The sequence below is a fragment of the Cupressus sempervirens genome, chromosome 3 (assembly GCF_028749045.1).
Source record: "Cupressus sempervirens isolate cs-2001-9-10 chromosome 3, ASM2874904v1, whole genome shotgun sequence".
Lineage (NCBI taxonomy): Eukaryota > Viridiplantae > Streptophyta > Pinopsida > Cupressales > Cupressaceae > Cupressus > Cupressus sempervirens.
In genome coordinates this window covers 87,060,403-87,086,250 of record NC_143120.1, presented here as the reverse complement: position 1 = coordinate 87,086,250, position 25,848 = coordinate 87,060,403, and positions in this window count along the sequence as shown.

Genomic DNA, 25,848 nt, shown 5'->3' with positions numbered 1-25,848 from the left:
TCCATCTATTCTATTTTCCCTCTTCCTCTTTGATCTTGAAATTGTTGTGCTATCCTTGCATATTGGCTATCTTATCCATGAGATTCTATTCTTGCTCATTCATTCATATCCTTCATATCAAACTTTATTCTTGTTGCTCTATCTCATTGCTATCCTATCTAGTTGACCCCTTGCTCTTGATCACAATAAATAAAACATGGTTCTCATGGGTCACTTGACATGGCTACTCTTTTGGACTACACACTTCATGCTATCTCACTTGTTGGATTCACTACTTATACTACATGCTATTTTTCTCATTACTTTCATTGCTTATCCAAAACATACTTCATATAACTATTTCACCTCTTTCCTTTGCTTGGGTACTCTTGAGGAATCAGTCCTTGAGGATCACTTTCACTTGCTTCATACTCCTTTCTTATCCATCTCTGCTTATCCACTGGCTTGTTTCTCCATCGTGTCCTATACCTTGCTAGACATTGGGATAAAATGATGTGATCTTGCTTGAGAACTAGTGATCTCTAAATTATTCAAAAAATTCTAAAAAAATCATATATGATGCTGAAAAAAATCCTAAAAACTAGAAAATGTCCTAAAAAAATGACCATCTTAGTGAAAACCTAGCAATAGGTGCTTTGATGTATCACCAAAAAAAATAAATAATTCAAAAGTACAATTTTTTTTAAAAATAGTCCTAAATTTTTTTTCCAATTGGTGAAAACCTATAAATAAGTGTTACTTGAGACCCTTGCACTTATGTCTACCAGTTGCAATCACACACTCTGGAACACATTTTTTGGCTTGGAATTGTTTCTTGTCCTTGTCTTGGGGGCACAACTACTTAGCCTATTTGAGGTCTCCTTTTGCATTAGGGTTTGTGTGGAAACTCACAAAATAGTGTTTCTCAACACTACCCTCAACTTGACATCAAGTGTTTCTCAACACTTTTTAGATAGTTTACCTATAGTCTTTGATGTTGTGATATTTCTCACTATCAAAATCAAGTCTTGAAAAAATGGCCAAGTGACTTACACACACACACACTTAAACATTTAAACAATTAATCTATGATGAACTTTATCTTCTTTGTGTGTTTTCTATGATGATTCCTTTGCTATGTGTTCCCTCCCTAATAAGTCTTTCAAGGATGTGATGGACTAAAAGATTGGGGGCATGGGACATGTTTTCTTTGCTTTCTACTTATGGGTATACTTTGTTAGTCTAAGGTATTTAAAGAATTCATGCTTGTCCTACATAACACTTTGGACCTACAACGTATCATCCTTGTCTATTTTTGCAAGACCACACTTGAGGGTTATCCTAGTGCTTATGCCTTGATAGAGGTGTAATCTTTCTATACTAAACTTAGGACATCTAATTGTATTAGCCATCTTGACTTGCATATCTTTGATGCTTAGGTTTGATTCCCACATTTCTATTTGACATATATCATATTCATATCCTCATAGTTTTACTAGTGATGATTGTATAATCTTATGATGTCCCTAATAATGCTCAATGATAAAATCTAGGACCTACTTATGTAGCCCTTGCAATTGCACTTTTTCATACTGGCTTGCATTCTATGGTTCATTCTTGCTTAGTTTTGTATTTTGCATGTTGAGAGAGCTCTCTTCTTTGTCTTTCATGGACTTTTTAGCTAACTACATTCATTCTTCTCTTGTATCTTCTCGATCTTATCTTATCTCTTCTTTCCTATTTCTCGCTTCATTTCTATCTTACCATATCATCTATTCTTTTGACCTATCTTTGCTAATCTCAACATCCTAGATCCAGTTTTGAGATCAAAATCCAAATTTTCTAGTCAAAAATTTCTTCTTTCTTCTATGTAGTTGGCTAACCTATTGAGGCTTAATCTTTGAATCTTGTAGGGGAAATCATCATTTCTTCATTTCTTGATCATTTCTACTCTCTTCCTCTTGACCTAATTCTTATGCTTTATCTTTCTTGGTCAAAGTTAGTCAAACTGAGGCATATCTTCATTTCTTGGTGGTCACTCTTTGGTTCTAATCCTCTATCTATCATCTTGGACATTTCTATATCTTTCTCATTTATACATCCCCTTATCTCATTTTGATTTTGATCCCAAGGGGGCAAAAATATTCTAGCATCACTTGCTATAGCTATCTATTTCTTAGGAGCATTTGTTTGATCTATTCATTTTCTCTTGGTCTATCTACTTTGCTAGGTGTTAATATTCTTCTTGAATTTTGACATCATCTTTTTTCTAATGTTTAGTACTATTGCTATTAGGTTGTACATTCAAGATGTCCTATCTCTCTCTGTATGTCATTCTTTGGAATCAGATATCTACATCTATCACTACCATCTTGGATTCTTAATTCTTTGACATCATGTGTTCCTAGATCGATCACACATTAGTCAAAGAAGTGCAAATGTAATCAACTAAAAATAGTCATCTAGACTATGAGCTCCCTTTCTAGCATTTTCCCATAATTGATCTAATGGTTATTTTTGATCAAATTCTCAAAATCTATTTATTCTATTATAACCGATGGTACGACCACTTTATCCCAAGTTCATATTTAATTAAAAGAACATGTCCCCCTTTTAATTAAATAAAATTCTCCACTCATCTCTTATCCTAAGTGTGCACACATAAAGCATTATTCCTATTTTAGAAATAAAAGAAAAGGCTTTTTTGTCTACACATGAATGCACATTTTCTATGTGAGAGGAATCTTCTATGTTTAAAATAACTTTAATTCTCCTCCACACATTTCAAACCCTCTCAAAAGCCAACCATTAATTGTGATTGGTTGAGATTCTTGTGCACATGGATCACTCCCACTTTCAAACTCTACCCTTGATTACATTCATTTTGCCTCTTAATTTCTACCATCTATTTTTCTTTTAAAGGTAGGGCTCTCTTCTCATTCAAAAAATCTTAGTCTCTCATGCTATTGTTATGCTATAGGTTTTTTTTGTGATTTTGGAGACTTGGAGCATTCTTGCATTATTTTATTTTAGCTTAGCTCTTATTCTACTTACATTATGGCATACTTTTTATTATCTTAGTTTCATTTATGCTTTAGCTTAGTTCTCTTTGTTAGCTTGCATTTACATTGCATTTTATTCTAGATTCTTAGATATTGGCACTCTTTCCTCTACTCTTTGAATCTCTCATTCTATGGTGCACCTTGCAAGGGTTAGATAGTTTGGTCCATCTGAGAGCCACCATCTAATAGCCTTTGCATGTCATAGATAGAGAGCTATAAGCTGGCTCTTGAGACTCCCTCTTCCATGGATTCTCTCAAGAATAATCATTTATACAAGTGTGATACTTTTATGCACACATTTTTGGCACCCACTATGGGGCTAGAACAAGTTTCTAGCTCTATTTTTTTGCTTACATTTTGGTTACATTATCATTTGTGATTTTCCACAACAACTTCTTGAATCTAATCAGGTGGTTCATTTGTCACCTTGCGTGCTCTATCTACTTGGCTATTTGGCTTCTTGCCTAGATCTTGACTTGAGTAACTAGTGTTGTAAGTATCTTGGACACTTTCTTGACAAGTCACTTTACTCTATCTTTACTATTTTGGCAAGTTAACACTCTACCTCTTTAGTTTGGACATCAAGTTATCTTGTGTCATCTTATTAGCTTCCTCTAGTCTCCTTCATGCTTGATTATCTATCTACCACTATGGAATTCAAACCTTGTGCTACCAAACCTCAACTAAACCTAGATGACCATGATATCCTCCATGCCACTAAAGAGTTTCAAGATCTATATGCTCAATACAAAGAACTAGAAGAGACAAATGATATTTCTTACCTTCATTTCTCTAAGCGTATGATAGAAATAAAGTCTAAACTTGAGAAAATATTAGAGGAGAAGATTTCATTCTTAAATGAATCTCCCTTAACACCTTTACATACACATGGCTCATTTCTTCAAGGTCTACATATTCTAGATCTAAAGACCTTGTTTGAGCATATTATAAGCTATCATGATGGACCTATCTTTGATTGATGCATATCATACATTTGAGAAACAACAAAAGGACTCTAGAAATATTTTTTATAGACCTTTTTCTCCCTTGGAAGATTATTATGATGACACTTTGCAAATGCTTCTTAACACCCAAGCTGATCATGTTACCTAAGTCTAGCTCATATGGAAACCCATTCTTGGTTATCTATTGTGCTTATCATCTACATAATGAGCATGGTAATTCAAATTACATTGAGCTGAAACATTAAATCCAAGATTTTATTGATAATGGGATTATTGATACCTCTAATGACTCAGGTGATGAGGATACCTTTCTTGAGAAAGATCATATTAATGAACCTATGTCTAGTGATGGTTTCCTTGATACCTCTACTTCTTCCAACACTCATGCACCTCCCAATACTTCAAATCTTTCCAACATGCCTCTATCAATTAAAGAACCTAATGATTTTCCAACATGCTCCTTTTCTCCTCCCATGAATAGAAACAACCTCGTCTTACTTTGCAAGTAAGGTGCTAGTTTCTTCATCAATTTCTCGATTTCATCTTCATCATCTATCTTACACAAAGTTCTCAGCATTGACTTCCAAAGTTTGATGTCTTCTTCATGAACTGGTTCCTTTTAGCAACAATTTTTTCATAGACTTTTTGATTTAAAAATCCTTTAGTACTCTCAAGTTTCAAGTTATTAGGGATCATATATATCACAGTATAGATATCAACTTGTTTGTTCTCAATTTCATTGTAAAAATCATAGAGCTTGTTCATTTGTACAAAGTTTCCTTCATTAACAATGGCTGTGTTAATCTTCTCTATCTTAGGTTTCCATGGTTGCCTTGTTTTTCCTACTAGCTACTTAGAAACAATAATTTTTTCTATCTGTTTGTCTTCTGGTTCGTCTTCTTCTTCTTCATTAGTAGAGTCCTCAATTGTCAACAATTTGTTCTTTCTCTTTTCTGATCTAGTAGCTTGTTACTTGACTCTCTTTGGCTGTCTTTTGGATCCACTTGGTTGCTTGATTAATATAGGGTAAAAGCATAGACCCGTGTCACCTTTTATAAAGAAACAAGATATCAGAATGTGACAATTCAACATTAATGGAAAAAAAATGGTATTTGTGTTTAAAATATGAAGACAATGTAAACTAATGAAATATGTAGAATTGGATGAATTTTATGCCTATAATTCTTATAATTTTTTTGAGTAAGAATTTATTCATTTTGTTTTATTTTTAAGTCCCTCTTTTAATTGTAAAAAATATGTGGTGTAGTTCCTGTCAAACAAGTATATGCAAACCATTTTTTTTTGTTCTAATTTGAAAATACCTTATAGATGACATGTATAACTAGTGAACAAAAAAAGATTTTTTTTTGTTGTTGTTGTTGTGTATTTTCTTTGTTATAAGTACTCAAGTTTGACCTTGTTAGAATCCAATAGTTTTTTCCTCTTCTCAAAACTTTCCTATCAAAAGTATACCTTCTTGAAAAAAAATTACATATTTGTGAAGAGGATTCTCTCCTTGAGAGATAAATATAATTTTAAAATATTTTTGATATGATTTCTTATTTTTTTTCCTTTTTTGAGGGAGCTTCTTTTGAAATGTTAAAATATTGACTTATAAAATTTTGAGATTATAACATATTATAACAAATAATAACACTCAAAAATTTATATAATGATGATATTGAATCTGTGATCTATAAAAGGGTATTTTTAGTTTTTGAAAAAAATTGAGTTTTGATACAGAAATAAGATTTGACCAAAATAGGTTTTGGTATCATAAATGGTGACATAGATCTGTGCTTTTTCCCTATAGTAGCATATGGGATACTTTATTTTGTAGGAGTTTCTGCAATAGATACATCGAATGCTTGGCCAAATGACAAAGGTGTCACATACATTACACCTTGTTCACTAGTTTGTTTCATTTTGGAGATAGTTTTTCTTACTGCTTGTGATTTTTCTTCTAACATATCGGCCTCTGATAGTGCTTTCTTCATTATAGATGTAATCTTCTTATGAGATGCCTTTTCTAATGATGCCCGGTAGGCTAACTGGGTTACCTCTTCATATGTTCCAAATCTATATGATGCTTGATTAGTATTAGATTTCAACAATAAATCAATATAACTAATAGCTATATCATTGCTCAACTCATAACTGAGGGGCTCAAGAAATGTTTCCCGAGGTTCTACTGCTTCAATATAAGTTAAGTTAGTATCCACCATAAAACATATATCATTCTCAAATGTCAACAATTATAGGGGCAATTCTGTATCTCTGTTTCATCATATTATGATATGTTCTCATGATTAGATTTCTATTGTCCAAGATTTTCTCTACTTGATGCCTTTCACATACATCTGTTATCTTGTCCATAGTACATATTTCACTGCTCATAATATCAATAACTAGTAAAAATGAAAATCTCTTGAGCACATGAAAGAAAACATGATTAATCAGAGATTGAAATATGAATACACCATTCTTGGTTCTCTTAATGTTCTCTAAGTTTTCAATAAGTTGTACTCTTAGAATTTCACTCAAATTCACATGTTCTTTCTCAACACATATCTTATTATCTGCATAATTAAATCTTTTTGATAACTCATCATTCTTAGAAATTGCACATAGAGAATATGCAATGATTCTGCTCAAGAATCTTACATCATGTTATCTAATGATGTTGATCAACATTGATTTACCATTGCAAACTTCCTTAGTGTAATTTTCAACATTCTTCTTAACTAGTTTCTCACCAATAGGTACACTGACTTGTCTACTAAGACCAATGACCTCATGAATAAGTTCGACAGAGATGTCAACTACAATATCTCCCACCCAAATCTTTCTGTTATGAATTCTACTTAATATGATTTGTGTCCATTCTTTAATGTCAAGTTTGCAGTAGAAATGATATCTGACTAGGTCTAAGTCTTTCAGATGCTCATATCCAGGCTTAATAGTTATATTGTGATTGAAAAAAATCTCCATATCTCTATTCATAAACTCACTTCCAATGGTTTCAAACTTACTACATAGGTAGCTTCCTACATCTTCCTCGAAAACTACATTGTCTAGAGTAATTGATAAGGCTAAATTAGGGTTTTCCTCTAGGTTTTTCATAAGAACAACCTTTAATTTGGGTCTCTCAATAGTCTCAACATTTTTGAACAACTAACATATTTGTGTTTACACTGAAAATAAATTTACCGAAGAATTTCTGTGCAAAAAATGATAAAACACCTTTTTTAGAGTAGGGTTTTGAACGAAATCAATTTTCCAAACTACTTCTAGGTGCTCTTAGCTTATGAGATGATTGTAATGTAGAAATAATCAAGTTCATACTCCTTTTATTCATTTGGAACTTGCATTAATTCTATACTTCACTCAATCAAAAAAGCTATTTATTTCATTTTGAAATTAGATATATGCTCAAGATCAAATGTCCTATCTTTGAACACTATTCGTGGTTCACCATAGCTTTCTTCCATCATGAAAATGCTCTAAAAAAAATTTCTTCACAATTTTCTTTTGTAGAAACATAGATTTCATCTTCTGTCATAGAGTAAACTATCTCTGTTATAATAGTGGCTCTTACTTCCTTATTAATTTGTTCCAATAAGCTCCAAATTGCAAGTGAGCTTAACTATAGTCCAAACTCATTAGGATACATCTTCTCTCAATCTCACTATAAGTAGCCCAATCTCTAAATTATGTTTCCAATTCTAGTGTTGTGAAAAAGCTTTATTCAACTTGGTTGAATCAAAATCGATTCATGACTTCAATTTTCCTATCTTAGAATCATCTAGCTTTTATTTTGAAATATCTAATCTCTTTACAAATGCCTCATTGAGTTCTTCTCAAAGTTCACTAGCTACATTTATTTTCTCTTCATTGTCTTTCTTAGTTTTGGAGTTACTCTTGTGATTCCTTCTATCATTTCCAAAGTTCCTCCCATTCTTGCTTCTATTTCTGAAGTTTTTTCCATGATTCCTTCTGTCATTTTTGAAATTTCTTCCATTATTGTTTTGTCCATTCTATAGTATTTTTCTACATGTCCAAAATTATTGCATAATTGACATACTAGGGTTTTGCTTCTAGGATTCTTCTAATTAATAGGTGCTTGACAATTTTGGGTGATGTGTCCAAAGTTGTTAAAATTATAAGACATGATCTGCTTCCTTTCTTCATAAGGTCTACTTTCTCTTGATATCCTTTAATTAGATCTTCTTCTATATGTAGGGTTAGTGTTTCCAAACATTCTACTATTTCTTCTATCATTATCATACTTAGATTTCCTACAATTAATTGCATTATGACCAATACCATGACAATTCTGATAGTAAAATTTTGTAGCATGATTAAATGATTTATTTGTACAATCTCTTTTCATATGACCTATTTCATTACATGAAAAAAATTTACCTCTAAATTCATACCTAGTTTCCTTAGGAGGTTCCACTTGCTTAGGTTCATCCAATTTCATAGTTTCCTTCTCTTTTCCGACTTCTTTGGATTTATTAGAAGATTGATTGGATTCAATCTTATCATCAGAATTAGATTTCTCTTTTGGATTTGATTTACTTTCAGATTTCTTTCGAGACATGTTAAGTAAATAACCAAGACCAATCTTTTCATAAGTAGGTCTTTGTATTGACATAGATTCATCAAACTTTTCTCTACTAGTCTAAAGCTTTTCAAGCTATTGCTTGCACTAAGTTAGTTCACCTTTCACAATAATGTTGTACTTATGAAGTTCTTCATGATCTTCTTTCAATGTTTCAAATTCAGATATCTTCTTTGCTAGACTCCCTCTAAGATCTGAATTTTTAGTCTTCAAATCAAATTCAAGTTTGGTAGGATCATTCCTCAAACTCAACTTTAAATTGGTAATATTTAATTCATGCTTCAAGATCTTGTACTCTATTTTCAAATTCAAGTTTGGTAGGATCATTCCTCAAACTCAACTTTAAATTGGTAATATTTAATTCATGCTTCAAGATCTTGTACTCTATTTTCAGCTTTGAATAATTACCATCACTAGTTTCAAATTTAGTAGATTCAAGCTTGGATTTGAGATGTTCAATCTTGTCCTTAAATTGTCCAATGTATACTTTGGAATCTTCATATCTATCTTTTAGATTATCTCTTTCTTTAGTAAGGAGATCAATTTGTTCAAGTGCCTCTTCAAGGTTCTTTATCAACTATTCCATATACATAAGGATCCTACTCAAGCTATTAAGCCTCTTCTGCATAACTATGCTCTGATACCAATTGTTAGAAATAGGGAATACTAAGAGGAGGAGAGGGTGAATCAATATTCTACAAACTTTTTTCACCAACTAGATATTATTAATTACTTTGAACCATGCATAGAGAGAACACATAGCACTATATTTTGTTAACTAGGGAAACTTTGACCAAGGGAAACTCTAGTGGGGATGATACCCACTAGATAATATACTAATATATATATATTCCTTATTAGAGGATGGACCTTGTTAGGAGTCAATGAGAAAATTCAATATAGAGAGTCCCTGTTAGGAGACTTTGAATCCCTGCTAGGAGATTCGAACCCTATTAGGAGTTGTAGTATAGTAGATGCAAGAAGAGCTCACTACCTAAACATGCATTTCCAATTACAAGAAGAGCTCACTACTCAAAAAATTAATTAGTCCTTAGGTATATAGGTGTTGTATCTTCTTTCTTGATTGATCTTTGACCTCAGCTAGATCTTGGATCAAAAAATTAGGTTCTCAAAAACTTTGCATATATCACTTCACAAAATGTTTGTATATCACTTATTACAATACAATTGCACACTTCTTTTCGCAAGATGTCCTTTGCATGAATTCCATTCCTTTTCATGAATTTTTGCTAGGTTAGCTAAGATCATAATATACTTTTCCAACTTAGAGTAAACATCTAGGATGTTGAACTTAATTAGTCAAGGAATTATTTTGCTTTCATTTAATTTTGTTATTCTGTTTCATAGGGTAAATTGTGAATATCTCTTTTTTGTACTATATGTACTAATATATGAGGTTATACACATCATCATTGACATGTTTACTACCTTCATCTAACATTTCTAGTCATAATATGATGTCAAAAACATTTTACATATACAACAATGTACTATTGTAAACCAATTTCATACTTAGACAATTTTCTGAGTACCAAAAACTAAGTATCTTTATTTCTGAGGTTTGACACAAGTATTTACATCATGTATTTCTATTAATGACAATAATTACATTATTGTACATAGCTAATTTTCAACACACATATCACATTATCACATTATTGTCGGGGTTAAAGCCCATATATCTTGCTATATGATAGTTTGCATTAAAAACTTTGTAACTCGGTTTGAACTGAAAACTATATTTTCTATATTTCAAAATAGTTTTTTTTATCATATTTTTACATATCTTTGTGTTCTACATATTTTATTCTTTCTTAGCATATATCTTCCTATATATAATATAATATATGCTTTTGCTATTGTTTTTGTTACAAATGCAAAAAATTTACAAGGTAATGCCAAAATGAGAGAGAAAATCATGATGTACCTTCAAAATCAAAGATGTAGTCTTATGCTACTTATCTTGAAGAACCTTAAGTAGGTGTGGGTCAATTTGAACCTCTACTGATAACTCCAACATGTGGTCTGATACTAAAAGGTTTATGTTCTTAACTAGTGTCTTTGCATGATCCATTCTCTTATGTATAATATTCATATAGGGAAGCATCATACTCTATATATCTACCAAGGTTGCCCTTATTTTGGCCTCTTCTCTTAATAGCTCTACTTGAACATTTATAAAAAATATGACTTTTGCAAAATGATTTGAACTGGAAGTTGGTTGAGTGCCAACTGACTGGAAATAGCCTTCAAGCCCATATCAATCTTAGCCAATTTATATTTGATTTCCTTAGTAAAATTTGTTGAATCAATCAAATTTACAAATAAGTATACAAAATTATTCACAACATTTTCTAAAGAAGAAATCAAAGTGGACAATTCTACTTGATCAATAGCCATATTTTGTGCTAAATTTTCTAGCATTTTATTTTCAAACTTCCTTTTAGCCTTCTCATGAAGTTTTTCCTTTGTAATTGCATCTTCATTAAATTTATGTACAATTTCAACCAATTTTTCAATGATAGGTGCTTTTTCATTTACCTTAATAGATAGTGCATCCACAAATATATCTTTGATATCCTCTAGGACTTTTCTTCTATCCCTTTCCACCCTTAGCATATGTTGCTTTGCTCTTTTCTTTCATAGTTCTTCCAATATATCCATTTTCTCAATAGAGAGATTAGAGAGATCTCAATTTGGAACCACAGTCTCTTCATCCAAATCAATATCATCAAAAATCTTTCCCTTACCTTTATCATTGATAGCTAATGAAGGTATGATTATTTTCCTTTGTCAACCAAATCCTTCTTTGGATGTTGCTTGGTTGATACCATGGGAACCTATTACTTGGTTGCCACTAGAAGAGAAATATGTGAAGATGTAATAATATTCAGTTCACTGCTCGGTTGAGCTAGGTTCAACTTAGTAGATTGTATCTCAGGTGGAGACTTAGGAGGTGAGGATGGAAGTGATGCTATGACTTCTGATCCATTTTTCTTAGGATCAAACTTCTCAATAGTCTAAAACTCTAGTAGGTCTCCCTCTTCTTTACTATCAAAATTATTTTTCCATATATTGGATGTGGACTATACAACATCCTCTATCTTATTTCAAAAAATTTGAAAAGTTTTAAATCTAGGAGTTTGTCTGCTTCCATGCTTAGACATTGCCTCCTTTAGTTCCTTCACAGAAAAATTTGGCATTATTTTTCTTAGAGTTTTCTTTCTGATGTCTTTTTTTCTATTGACTACATTAGCCCAATGGCAAGAGAAATCCTTTAGTACTACTTCAATAGCTTTCCCTTTGAGTTCACTGGGGTCATACTTCAACTTTTCCATCTTCTCAACCAATGACTCTTCAATTTGCTTCTACTCATCTTTGCTTCTAGTTTCATACTTTAGATACTTGAAGTCTACCATTCCACTACTCTCCCTTACTATTTTTAATCTTTGTTAAAATGTAAGTGGGGCCCTTTTCAATGATATTATTGGAGTATTATCTTTTTTGTCATCACTTTCATCTAGCTTCAATTTTGACTTTGATCTCCTAGGCTTGGTGGTAGTGATCACATGAGTAGAAGAATTTTTTGGTTTCTTTGTCTTCTTCTTTAGAGGTTCCTCTGCATCTTCCTTTTCATGATCACCTTCCTCTTCTACATCATAACCTTTACCTTTACTAAGCATGAGATGGTAATCTGATTTAGAAAATTCCTTCTCAAGGTTTTTCGACCTTTTCTTCCCTCTCTTCAAGATTTGAGGAATCTGAATCTCAAGTGAAATTCTAGTCTTTTCTACTTCATATGTTCCAAAGTATGTATCTTTGGGATCTATAGGCTCATTTATGAGATCCTCAATGATATCTTTGGTTTCATCAATGTTAACCTTATATGCCAGAGGTTTCACCCATGTAATCCCAAGTCTAATTGCCCAAACATGTACTTTATCACATTCAACCAGGAAGCATATTTCTTGTTCATAATATTCAACTAATTGTTTAGGGATCCTTAACCTACTCTATATCCTCCCCTTAAATTTTTCAAAATATGCATCCATGATGCCTTCAAAATTCTCACCCATTTCATCTATAAATTGATTGAGCTGATATAGTACAAGAGTATCCTTCTTCTATACAACAGTTCCTTTTGATGGAAATAGTTTTTGTAGATAAAAGAACAAGAAACCCAAGAGTGAACCAAAATTACATTAATTATTCTTGGAGTCTTAGATGCTCTCTATCTTCTTTCTCAACTAGATGCACTAAAGCTGGATGAGGTCAAAAGATAGGTTCTTCTTCATAACTTTATATGCCAAGTCAACAACTTCACAAGGTACACTATTTGGTTAGCTTGAACTACAAATTTTGTGACCTATGACATGAATACTAAACTTAATTTCCATTTTAGTCACATTTTTCAACTTCATGCCTCAACCATCCCATTTAACCAGGGTCAGCTTAGCCAGTTCTGTAGGTCCTAGAGTTTTGGTTGCCTTGGACTTCTCCATAATTTGGTAACTAGTTATTTGATGGATCATCTTCTTGGTTATGGGAAACAATTTTCTCAAGCTAGAATGTCACATCATGGACTCATCTCAATATAAACCTAATCCACTTAATTCAAAATTCCCTTAGCTTGTGAATTATGTGGATCAAACCCTTAACTTCTAAATGCTTGTGTTATGGTTTCAACACATAATTTACACATAATGCACTATATCCCTGATCTAGGTTGAAATTTCCCAATTCTTGAATTGAACAATGATAGATCTGTTGGGACTCAAATTTGAAGCATTGATTTTGAGTACCATCCAAAAAATCAAGCCCTATAAATGCTTTTTAATGCATGTGTACCTGGTTGTCCATGTGAGGCCTAAGAGGTGTTTAATGTTTCTACACATTGCATTCAGCATATCCACTCATCTCATGAGGATAAATCACCATTCTGAGTCATTCTATGAAGTTCTATTTTGAGCAATGTTCAAATCTGGATTTTTGCCTATGTTAAATAGTGTCAGGAGACCTTGTTTGCATTTTAATATCTTGCACCTAGTATTGTTTCTTGACTCGCCACTTTGGTAGTGTTTAGTATCCATACCAATGAACCTATGTTTCATATTTCAAGTCATTTCAATATGTTTTGACTACGTTTTTAATCCCTCAAAGTTGGTCATTTATTATTGTCATGCTAATGCAAAGTTTTCAAAATTATGGGAGGCCCTATTTGACTTGTTATAACTTTGACCTAGTTAATTAAAATGAGAAAATTCCTTTTGCATTGCATTCTAAAGGTCACATAGTTGCTACACTCCAAATTTGAGCCTATGAAAAATCCATTTGATTAGTTTAGAAACGTGATTCTGAATGAAATTTATAACTTTTTACTAGTGTCATAAAATGAAGATTGGTTAGTACCCCCATTCGTGATGTCATAACTCTGGATCTGCAATAGGCGAGATCAAATGGATTGTACTATTATGTTCTACTCTAAAAATTATTTAAGTGTGCTAGTTTGTGAATCTTGACGAATTCATTTGCGCACTTTCCCAGGTCTATTCTATTTACAAAAAATGCCTTTCTACCAGTATTTCCAGTTTTGCAAATCTAAGTAGCCCACTTTGACCCCTTGCCAAATTTTCCCAGTTATTCATCATGAACCTGAATCCTAGATTTATGCCCTCCATGTGATAGTGAACTAACAGCCCAGTTTTCATTGCCCCAAGTGTTAGTTTGCCTTATTTTCAAAGCCAAAACTAAATGCGATTTATGATTTTCTAACATGTTTTCTTGTAGGTAGTTCTGAGGAGGCAACTTTCATAGTCAATATCTTTTGACTGAGAATTCATCATGAGATGAGATTTGACAAGGTATGAGTGTGCGGAACAAAGAATCAATATTGTTGATTTTAGAGCCCAGCGAATTTGTTTTTATTAGTTTTTAAAGCCAGTCAAAGGACCTTCTGGCACAAAGTTGACAAGTTGTACAAAGAGGTGAATTGAATTTTAAAAGTTGAATCAACAGTGATTGAATGGTTTTAGTCAATGCCAGATGTCTAGTAGGCCACTCTGAGATGTCATTTGTTCAAAAACAATTTTTTTTTAGCCAAACCTACTTTAGGGCCCAACTAATTTCATCAAATTTATGACATTTGTGGGGAATAGAGGGTATTTTGAAAAAGTATTATAATATTGATGATCTAAGGGGATTGAAAGTGCATATGTCATTTAGAAGATAAATGGTTCGAGATTACTTATAATGGGAAAAAAAATATGAAAATGATACAATGTTGAACCATGATAAATACTAAGATATCATTTTCCAAGAGTACTTTAGAACATAAGTTTGATTTCTCAGTAAAAGAACATATGGCACATGCACATGTTGGACCTTGAATTGCTAGATAAAATAGTGGTATTTCACTCCCTTAAGGTGTCATAAATCATTAAAACTTTTAGGAGAGATGAATGTAGATGCCAATGAAGCTATCTGCGAATGCCAATGTTCACTTGGTTCTCTCTTAGGAAACTAATGATTGTGAAATACAAATGAAGACTTGCTTGTTTTAATATTTTCCTAACTTGATTGAAGGCAATGGAATAATGCTCAAAGTTTTAATACCAAAAGGAAAGAGTAGTACATCTCCTCACTCCAGTCACACCCCTTGTTTCTCTTGTTAAAACAAATGATATTTTGACTATAATCTATTGTCTAATATGGAAAATAGTGTGGGCTCTATAAATGAAGCAACATTTTTCTCATTCTTAATTATAGATAGAGATATTACTTACTACCCTAGTGTGCAAAAAAAATGGAAGATTAAGGTTGTGACACATTGGTTTCAAAATGAAGAGGTGTGGCTTGAAGAGGAAGCCCAAATTGGTAGCAGTGGTAGACACACTAATCTTGATGTCAATGAATATTGGATGTGGACATGGCATAGGAAACTTAGCCATAGAAGGGGTATCGGCCTTTACAAGGTTTGTGAAAAGCCATCTTTATTTATTTTCACTATTTATTTATTTCTTACCTTAGCTTTTGGCAAGAAACAAGACTATATATATATATATATATATATATATATATATATATATATATATATATATATATATATATATATATATATATATATATATATATATATATGAATTGAGCGAAAAGTGAAAGGTCTACATAATTAAACAAGCATCTAGATTATCATCACTGAAGAGAGATGTGCATGATTTGTATTCCAAATACTTCACTGTGTATACAATATGCTTGATGTCGACTTGATGTAGTTAGTTATACATAGGAAAGCCATGTCATGGAGGAGCAAAGGAAAGACAATGAAAAAAATTATCCCACATTCGTAGTGTGGATGTTCTTTTGATCTTTAAATACATAAAAATACAATATGTTAGTGTTTAAAATGCTCACATCTTTTGAGACACAAGACAAGCTCATTATGGACCCCAATCAGATGGAGAAAAGTCATAAATTTTGAACAAAACATGCCAGTCAAATTGATATGTGGAAATTTGACAAATTAGGAGGTGACAAGTGGCAACACATGGTGCCAAATGGACTGATATGGGCCAATCAAAAATTGATAAGTGGCAGAGGACCCTAGAAGTGGCACAAAAATTGAGGTGCTAATGTGGTGAAAAATGCCACATGTCACGAGGTCTCTATGTTGTGATGATGTGGCACAATGCTAACTCATCATGCAACATAGCAACTGATGACATGGCAAGTTGAGGTGGCATAATGATAGGGCAATGACATCAGATGTTGATTGGGTGCTAATGTGTCTGGAGGTGCCGCATGTCACAATGACATGGCACAATGATGACTCATCATCTGACATGGCAACTAATGATGTGGCAGAATAGGTAAGTAGTAAGGCAATGACATGTGGCACCTAGGTGGTGAGTGTCAGGTGACTAAGAAAAAATTAGCCACTTAGAGCATGACATGTGACGAGGCCAATCAAACCAAGTTTGACTTGGATAAAAAGTTGGAGGAAAATTCAAAACTGCATAAAATAATTTTAAAAAAAAATTCCCACAAAATTACCTTTAGGAGTAGTTTTAAATAAAGTTTGATTTATTCTATAGTTCAAACTTTATAGAAAGTTAAATATATGCAATAATGTTGTTCAGAGCCATAGAAGGAGCCTATTTTTCATTTTAAGATTTTGGACATTTCTGATAAGAGAATATGGCACTATTATATATCCCTGGAATTGAGAGAGAACAAAATTTCAATTTTTGGAATTTGTTTCTATATAGTAAGCCATTGGTTCAAGTTATGCGAGGTTTTGTCTTAGGTACCCAATTTTCAATATCATTTAATTGGGGTAGTTCATATTTGATTTCTAGTGAAATGTTGAACTGAATGAACATAAGAGGTAGTAAAAATGCATTAGGGATCAATTTTGTTACTTCCAAATCAATTGAATCAAGTTATTATAAGAATTTCATGATACATTTTAGATATTTTGGTAACACAAGAATTTTCATCATTGAAGAGGAGATATTTCAAATTTGTTACAAAATAATGATGAAAGTCATATCATATTTCATGGGTGGAAAGATGAGAGATGTTTTACAAGAGCAAGGGATGAAGACTCAAGTGAACACATGTCACTTCTAGATTAGATCTAAGATTTCATTCTTCTTCTATATCTTTCTCTTTCTCATCCATTGTAAGGTTGTTGGCAGTTTTCACTGTGAAACTAGTTGGTTCTAGTTTTGGAGAAAATTAGTCATTGTTGTGATACCATGTGTGTTCCAATCTTGAGTTTTCTTAGATTTGTAAGACCAAGGTTCTAGTTTTGATGTGCTTTCATCACCGTGATTCCACCATTATTCTTCAATAATTTCTCTTGTAATGAACAACAAGAAATATGGATACTGATAGCTTTGATCTGTTAGCACTTTTACATTTCAATTTTAGGCATCTTATTGTATTTATTTCAAAGAAATGAATGGAAATGCAGCAGCAATTTAATCTTCATTCTAATATCTTGTCTCCCATTCATGTTGTTTGTGATCTTTTGTGCTGTGTAATCAAAGATTATGAAACTCAGTTGCAATTTTTTTGTTGTATATGTTGATTTATTTTTCTTATGACTCAAGGAGTTATGTAAATGCTTGACTTATCATCATAGGATTGCAAATCTCATGAAGAGATAGGTTGAGTATGAGATTTAGAAGGATGCAAATGTCTGATTTACAAGGTGAATAGATAGATTAGGAAGTCTTGATGCATGGGGTATGTCAATGAATTTTAGGGATGTGTGTTAGTGTTTTGTGTGATTGCCTAATAGATAAGGCACTAATCAGTTATAGGATTAGATTTTTATGTCATTCATGTCATGTTTTGGTGAAATCAATGTCATTAATCAAATATTTCTCACTTTAAATGTTGAAGAATTGAAAAGGATGCCCTCACTTAGCTTATCAAGTTCTTTGGTCATTTTATTAGCTATTCCATGTCTGATAACCTTGCATAAGTGTTAGAAGATTGAGGGGTTTTATCTACTTTTTAAGATTCAAGTGTATGTTTTAGCACTAGTACCATTTAAGTGAATTTGAGGTACACCTACCTAGGTTTTTTAGAGCCTAAAGTAGTAGAAGAGTCTATCCTTATACTTAGCCCAGTGTCTAAAATGGTATGTTGAAGATGGGAATTAGCTACCCCTAGATATATCTTGTTCTCATTGGGGTAATTTGAAATTGTGATGTTTAAAAACACCAAAAAATTTGACCTTACATCATGAATAAGAACTAGCTTGGGAGGAATGGTTGAATGTGCTCCTTGTGGATCCTTCTCTTCAACAATCATGAGATACAGTTTAAACTTGGGTGTAATGCAGTCTAAAATTTTATCTAACATTTCAAAGGTTCTATTAACCTGTATGCTTGAAGAGGCTACCATATCACTTGGTTGATGAATAACTATGGATGGTGACATTTCCAAAAAAATTCTTGAACACAAATTGGCTTTGAATCACTTGGGGTCTAAAAGAATGTAATACTTTCTTAGATATCTAAATTTGCAGTGAGGAAATGAATCTTCAATTTCTTCTTTTTATCATATTTTCAATTTTAGGACCTCATTAATGCTTTGTACTTAGGTAGGTAAAGTAGGCCTAGTTAGGCCTTCAAACTTGATGGCTCCGTAAAGATTGGTTAAGACTAGTTGATAACACTTGGTTGAGTCAATGGCTCAATTGAGTCTGACCTTGCTCAGTTAAGCTTGAAGAGTAACTTTGTTAGGTCTTACAGCTTGGTTATACTTGAGACTTTGATCTATCCTAGTGCATCTGCTATGGTGATTTGGAATTTCTTCCTTGTATGACTTGCACTAATGTAGAATATGATTTTGTTCACAACTCCATTGTTTTCCTTGTATTCTTATGTAGAGATGATTGAATCAACCAATTCATTGTCTTGGGTATCAATAACTTCACTATTTTGACTTGAAATCTTTGGAGATTTTCTCACCCATTGCTACTTCATTTGAGTCTTGATCTTATCAACTTTTGATTTCTTTTCATCATCAACTGTAGCTCTATTCATATAGTTATTTGCTAGATGACCATGTTCTTTGCATACATAACATCTTTTGGTAGGATTCCTCTCTCTGATGTGATTCCTCATATAGTTAGCTCCAATGTGTCCATATTCTTCACATAGATAACATATGTACCAAGTGTTGTAATCCCAACCAAATATATCTTTAAAAAGTTGTTCAGTAGGATTAATTTTCTTTGCTCTTTAGTCTGAAGATTTATGACCTTGTTTGTTACATGTGAAGCATTCAAAATTATTTTTCTCTATCCATTCATGTAATATATGTCCATGCTTGTTACAAATGTAATATCTACCACTAATTTATTTATTTCATCACTCCAACATTTGATGTATGCCCTAACTTTCCACAATGATTACATGTAGATATTTTGTTGTTATGAGATCATTTCTTTGACAATTCTCCTTGTTTAGTGTATCCCAATCTTTCTTTCCCTTGTGTCTCCTCTGATATAGATCAGCTAACTGATCTATGCTTTCTTTTGATCTCATCATTCCTTCATTGGTTTATTTTTATTCTCTAAAATCAGTTAAGAGTCTTTCATTTTCTATCCTTCAATTGATGACTTCTTGATTTGTACTATTCAACTAATTTATCATAGTTGGTAGATGTATTGAGAGCTAGTGGATTTCATTGTCCTTTTCTTCTAGTCTGGTGTTGAGTAATCTTTTGTCTTCATCTTCCATCTCTTTATCATTGTCATCATTATTCTTTTATTTCATAAGTTCACATATCCTAACCAACTAAATGTCCTATTCTCTTTTCAATTTTCTTACTTCTTCTTGCAACATGAAGTTCCTTCAAAGTAGATCTTCTATAGCTACATCTACTTCATTTGAACTTCTTTCTCTACAAATATCTTCAATTCTTTCTTCTCTTTATAGATTATCATTCATTTGTACTGCCAATTCTTTTCTTTTTTTCAAGGATTGAGAGAGTTGATTCTTCAGCTTCATGATTTGCTCCATGGCCAAGTGTAAATCCAGTTTTTCATTTTCAATGGATATTTCTAGCTTGCACACTTCTATTGTCTCTGATATTTTCTCTCAAGCTACTAAATGTCTAATGAGAGAACCTTTCTTTGATACCAATTATTGGAAATATAAGGAAACCTAGGTGATTGGTGGGGGGGGGGGGGGGGGGGGGTGACTCAGGAACCATTTAAAACTTCTTGTTCTCTTAATCCATTTTATTATATTATCTAATCTACTTGCACACATGAAACATAAATAAATAAAGTAACACCATAACACTTTGGCACAAGAATTCGTAACCCAAAAACCCTCCAAGTAGAAGGTAAAACTAGGGTGGGGATGACACCCATAATGCTTCACTACTGTAGTAATAAAGATGGCATGTTAAGGCTTACAATTGATCACTTTTGGTGATCTACTTAGTTAAGAGTAAGGACTATTAGATCCACCTTGTGAAAGGATTTATACAATACAATTATCTACGTACTCTATTAGGAGTTTTTGCAAAGGACTGTTAGGTCCATCTTGTTAAAGGATTTTAGACCGATGCACATGCAAATGTTAATAAAGTAATGGAGATATTATGTGCAAATATTCATAATATCAAGGATCAAACCCAAGAGAAAATTTTGGAGGCAGAGAAGCATTACATTGATGCGTGCTTATATAATTTTGAAGACAATTCAAGGGATAAATTGATAACTATAGAAGTAGTTGTTGAGAAATTTTAGAAGACTTTTGGAGAATCTTTCAATGATAATGATATTAGACAAGCATTTAGGATTAAAGAATAATTACTAGACTTGGACATAAAACTTGGAGATTTTGCGAAGACTCGCATTGAGGTGGGAAACTATAGGCAAAAGGTGAAGGATAAATATGAAGCTTTAGATTTTCTAGATGTAGCTCAAGTCATAGAGATTATTGAGAAATTCAAGTGTAGATACCCAGACATAACTTTGGTATAAAGGGGAATAAAACCTAGAAGCTAGAATTTTAGTTTTAACACTTTGTAAAATTTTGCATTTTTTGAACCTACTTCTAAGGTGCGTAGGTATGCTAGGTGTGTAGGTGTGCTAGGTATGCTTTTCCAGAGGTGCACCAAATTTTTTTGGAAGAAGTTAGAGGTGTGCCAATAGTTAACTGCTAGTTCTAAATTTAGAGTTTTCCATGCATCGAACATGCATTTTGATGGTAGTTTAATTCCTACAAACACCTAGTGAAAATGGAGCTTCTATTTTTGGCACTTCTAGACACTCCTACATCATCTAATGGCTTTCTTCTTCTTATTACCTCATGCTTTATTTTTTTTAAGACATGTAAAGGCTCATGCTTCTATTTAATGATATGAATATGGATGGAGTCCTACTAAGCACCAGTTAGAGAGTTAGTTTGTACATAAATAGATTTGTTTTATTATTTTAGAAGCATATGTTTGCATAAAGATATCTCTCACTCTCAACACAAATTGAGGAGAAGATTTCTTATAAATTTAGGAATATAATATGTATTTTAGGCTATTATTTTGATGCAATAATATATGCTATCGGTGCTTGCATTTGGAGTGTAGCGATTCTTGCTTAAGTGTGTTATGTTTTATGAATGTATGTTCATGGAATCTAATTGAGCCAATAGTTTTATTGTGTTATTTTGATTGAGTGATCTTTTAATTATGGCATTTGGTCTAGTTTTACAAATTCCACTAACATACTTAGTTTGAGAAGAGATCATCATTTTGTTCCTACATAGCTTTTTTTTCTCACATGAGTGCACTTTCCATGGTGTTGCGACCTGATGAAAAGTGAAACATCTTATGGTTATTGAATGCCCATCGATGATGGCATCAGTGGAATTAAGGAAGCGCTGCTCCTATTTTTATTGGTTTCCTACTAATCTTTTCAAAGGCTTAATTTGCAAATGCATTGTTTTTGTAGCTTATGTCCATTAGGATTTTACTTTTCATGTTATTTTCTTAAATTTGTTGTTACCCTATCTTTGTTATTTTCTTTATTAACCCTTGGTTAATTTAGGAATTCATATAGTTGCATTGTTAGATTGCATTAATTAAAAAATAGAAAAAATAGAAAAATATATTTCTTTTTGTGTGGTTATTCTTTTGAGATAGCAAGGAGATTCAAAATTTCATTCGAATCAGTCAGAACTAGTGAAGGCCTCCCTGTAAAAAAATATGTTTATCTTTAATTGAGCAGATTCTAGTAGGTCACAAGATAACCCAGAACCTTGGAGTTGATCATAGATTAACTTTTCAAGAGAGGGGTTCAAAAGGATTCCTGTAGTTAAGCATCCTGCAAAATGATAGCTCAACAAAAGTGGTGCTAGAAGGAGGGCCTCAACCATTTAGAATAGAAGAAAAAAACTTTCAATTTCAAAATTCTACATTATTTTACAAGTTCACAAAATTTTCTGAGCTTCCAAGCTTTTGAGGTGTGCCAAGTGTGTAGGTGCATCGAGTGCGCTAGCTTTCAAGGTGTGCCATATTTTTTGAGAAAGTGCACTTTAATATAGGTGCACTTTTTCCAAAATTGATGCAAACTAGAAGATCTTGATCCATCATCTCTATTTTAGTGAGCTTTAAGATCTTCACCCAATGCACATGAGTTCATTAAACTTAGCCATTTTCGTAAGCCTCACAGTGACAAAGGATTACCTCAAATTATACCACTTCCATTCAACATTTTTTCATCTTCTTCATTGCTACCTCCATAACAACCAACTGTTATTCCACCAAATCCTTCGATGGATTTTTTTGCAAATGTTGTAGATCACTAATCAACTTGACAGGTGTACTCAATGATCTTCCTAAGAATCTTGAGAAGTTTTGCCCAAAATTCATCTATGGAGAGACATGAACTGTTGAAGATCACATCAAGGTATTCAAGGAAATTTGCAACTAAAAGTAGATTGCTAATGAGAATGTAGTTCTTCGCTTATTCCCCTACTCTTTTAGAGAAGTTTCCTTTAATTGGTATGTTAATTTTCCACCTAGATGTATTGGAGATTGGGATACTTTTGAAAAATTGTTCTTGAAACAATTTAAAACTTTTATCAACCTAGTTGTGATACATCAACAATTTGTATCAATCAAAAGAGACACACCTGAGATAGTTTCACACTTCAACCATCACTTTCACATGGCATATCACAAGATGGAAACACCATAAACTATACCAATTGTAGCTGCTATTTAGATTTATTTGAATGCTATGGACCATCTTATTGCTATTTTTGTGAGAAGACTTCTTCCAGAAAATATCGACACATTGGAGAAAGTCTTCTTAGAAGTGATTACCTTTACTAAGCAAGCTAATCCTAATGGAGGAGGATTGATGCTTCCAGCTCAAGCTCTTATGAAAATGCCAACATATCTTTTCAGAGCTATGAATCTAGTTCCATTACAGTAGGCACCTGCTTCGCAAAAACTAGCTATAACATATCTAGGATACGAACCTCCAAAACTTTCTTTCTTCGAGCAAAAGGTAGCAACATCTATTGAGGTAGACAATAGTTTTTCCTCTGAGTTTGGTCAAATGAAAAAGACCATGTCACAAATGAACAATGAGCTAACTTGCTTGAGATTGTTGCAAGGATAAAATAACAACTTTCAGAGAAACTATTAGTGTAAATATGTATTTACTATTTACACTTTAGTTAAGTTTACCTAGGTTAATGCATTATTTTATTATTTATTTTTTGAGACACTTAGGAGTTTGTGCACCTTTATGAGTTGTCATGTTGACAACACAGAAGTATGCACATGGTGTCTACAACACTAGAGTTTGCATCATTCACTAAGTTGTCATGTTGACAACACAATTATTCATACTCCCTTTTTAGTACATGTTGTCTACAACATTAATTTATGTGCTACACCATTGTAGGCTTATCCTCTCATCATCGCACTTACTTCTGTGCTTAATGGAGGATAACCCATATTTGGTGGACATGTGCCTGGTTGTATGACTTATCTTGATGCTAATTCTTAGGCATTCTAGATGCATCTCAGAGGCCATTATATATAGGCACTCCTAGTGTACTTTGATACATATTGAATTGAATACATTATTATTCTGATCATACTCATTTTTGGTCTATAGTTGTGCTTGTGTTTGAGTTCTTAGTTCTTGGGTGAATTTTTCCCTAAAGAAAATTCTTAAATGGTATTAGAGATTGGAGATTTTTTCTTGACATAGTCATTCGAGACCATTTTTGCTTCAGTAGCTCGACTTGGATCCAGAGTTTCATAGAAATTGGGAGCATCTAGAGCCAAAATTGACCTCACCATTGTGTTCAAAAAGTTGATTCAGTGCAAATTGGCTATAAATTTGGCTACCCTAGGCCAAAGTTGATCATGAGGCAAATGTTTTTTGTAAATCAGCACCCAAAGGCTTCGATTTGCAACATGGGTATGATATTTTAGATTTCCAATTTTATTCAAATCTTTTAATTTCTCTACATTAATTCCACCCAGTTGGGCTAGCAGAGAAATTTTTTTTGCAGAATTGAGCTATCACACCTCGACCCTACAATTTGGTGGAATATTCTTGGCATCAGACTATACTTCATTATAGTGAGCATTATTATATATTTTAACAAGTACAAAATACCCCAGCAACATTTTGGCAACTCACAGCATCCCCAACAGCCCACACTCAAAATTTTGGCGTGCCTAACACAATCCAGTGACCTCTTTGCATATTGTACTTTGGTTTTTTTTTTAAAACCATACACAAACCTTACTTCCCATTCATGTGGGACTTTTAAATTACCAATCGGCTTCTGCAAAATCATTTTCCAACCCACATTTTGTTTTGTTGGCAAAAATTTTAAAAATTGACCTATGCACGGTTATATCCTAGCAACACTACTTTCCCTCTGGCAAGTTCAATTTTCTCTGCAAACTATTTCTAGCCCTCCGATTATTTGGCACTAGCTTTGTAACGCTGGCACTTGAGTCTAAATTTCTAGTTTTAGCTTCCCAAAACATAGCCCATTGCATTTCAAATTTTTTGGCCGAATTCTTCTCATTGCTGTTGAAATTTTTATGGCCACGCATTGGAGCTTTGATGCCATTATTTTTTTGTCATAGATCAAGTTCTATGATCTTGGGTGAATCTTGCCCTAAGAAAAATTCTTACATGGTATCAGAGCTATACCAAATTCTCATAGAAACAATGCTAGTCCTTACAACAACAACAAATACAATCAAAACTAAAATAGGAATTTTAGTGAAAACAACAATACTAGGAACAACATTGTAGGAAACAATAATGGAGGAAACAATTTTAGTCCTCCTGATTGTAATAGTGGCTTCCAAAGAAAAAATTGATAATGGAACATTCATCTAAACAATGGAAGCATTCTTGTAGACAACAATAATAATAATGTTCAATATGTGGACATTAATTAGTGTGAAAATGGTAACAGTAGACCTAATAGTGACGGTTCATATTATATGGAGATCAAGACATGAATCAAAATTCACAACCAAATGAAAATATCCCTCCTATGCAATTTAATGCTATGCTATTAGAATCTTATGATTCTACATAGAATACATAGGTGGAATAACCAGCCAATGAAGAATTCTCTTTTCCATTCAGTCAGGAACTAGATATGCAACCTAAAGA